Source organism: Passer domesticus, chromosome 16 (genome assembly GCF_036417665.1).
Source record: "Passer domesticus isolate bPasDom1 chromosome 16, bPasDom1.hap1, whole genome shotgun sequence".
NCBI classification, from domain to species: Eukaryota; Metazoa; Chordata; class Aves; order Passeriformes; family Passeridae; genus Passer; species Passer domesticus.
In genome coordinates this window covers 2896846-2898213 of record NC_087489.1, presented here as the reverse complement: position 1 = coordinate 2898213, position 1368 = coordinate 2896846, and the positions used below count along the sequence as shown (strand labels likewise).

Here is a 1368-nt window from a genome sequence, read left to right as displayed (position 1 = left end):
CAGCTCCACATCCATCCCTGTCTGTCCCAAAGATCCTCTGGCCAGTGTGTGTCCTCTTCCAGAGCGTGGGTGTGTGGGCAGCAGCTGTGCTCTGACCTTTCTGGGAGCTGATTAGTTGTTAATCCCTCTCTCCTGTGCCAAACAGCTGCTGATCTCCTGGAAGTGTTCAGGGCCAGGCTGGATGGGGCTCTGAGCACCCTGCTCTAGTGGAAGGTTCTCCTGCACACTGCAGGAGGTTGTACTGAGAGAGAGTTCCAAGGTCCTTTCTAAACCATTCCAAGGTTCTGTGATTCTTTTTTCATCTTTAAAAGCATGAAATTCTGCATCTTCTGTCAGTCCCTTCCCTCTCTCCTCTTAGTCAGGGAACCACCCTGAGGTGCTTCAACTTCTACATCTGAATGACAAAGACATATCAAGGAATGGGCTTTTTCCAGCCCTGTGGAAAACTGTCGTGGTTCTGTGGAGCACTAGGAAGGCTGGTGTGGATCTTTCTTATTCTCTTACATGAAGTCAATGCTCCTCTGGTGTGCAGAGCTCATGACATACTCCAGATTCCCACAGCTTTTTCCTTGTAGCTAGGAGAGTGCTGTCAAAGATGTGGGTAAGGGTTTAGTAAAGGCTGAGTAAGGTCTGTGCTCTTCACTGGAAACGTTTGGGATAAGGAACAATCCAGGCTGTGCAAGACAAAGAAAAGAAAAAATTTAGCTTTATTGAGTCTCACTGCCTTTTCAGTTTTGAAGGCTTCTGCCCTTCAGGGAGATTTTTCTCATAGTCCCCTGGGGTGGAAGGAAGGGGAGGGATAAAGCCAACATGGAGCAGTGCAGTGGGAGCAGGTTTGTGTTGCTCCAGCTCCACTGGCTTCCCCCAAGCTGTCACCTGCCCAAGGGTGAGATCCCCCCAAGGCATGCAGAGGTGGGGGGCAGTGGGCCTACAGAACAAAGGTCCATTATCATCCCATGGAGGGACGGACAGACAGACCCTCAGCTGGACAAATCTCCCAGTTCAGATTGACAGGGCAGAACTTCTCCCAGGATACCCTGCTGTGTATGCAAATATACCCCAGTTCTACCTCCCTGATTGGCCCATTGCCCTCTCCGCCTCTTTTTCCTTATATGCACATGCCCTAGAATGTTCTCCCTTCCCTGCTTACCCATTGGCCCCATATTGCTGCAGTGTCCCGCCCCCTTTATCCTATTGGCTGCCACCCCTTGTCCCTCTTCTGCACCGCTCTGAGCCCTCAGCCCATTGGCCCTGATGCTCTGCTCCACCCCCTTGGCCCCCATATTTAAATCTGGACCCGCCACAGCTCTTCTGTCTTTGTTTCTAGGCTGCTTTCTGTGTGTCTGGGTTAAAACTTCTCCTTGGAGC

The 1368-nt window shown here is 51.2% G+C and overlaps 1 long non-coding RNA gene across 1 annotated transcript; it reads right to left on the bottom strand.

Moving 5' to 3' along the window:
• Nucleotides 1-529: 529 nt before the first annotated feature.
• LOC135282165 (uncharacterized) lies at nt 530-1033 on the bottom strand. Its single transcript, XR_010348467.1, has 2 exons — nt 877-1033; nt 530-674 (listed from the first exon to the last, which is right to left on the bottom strand). It is a non-coding gene; the product is annotated as an uncharacterized LOC135282165 (long non-coding RNA).
• Nucleotides 1034-1368: the final 335 nt, after the last annotated feature.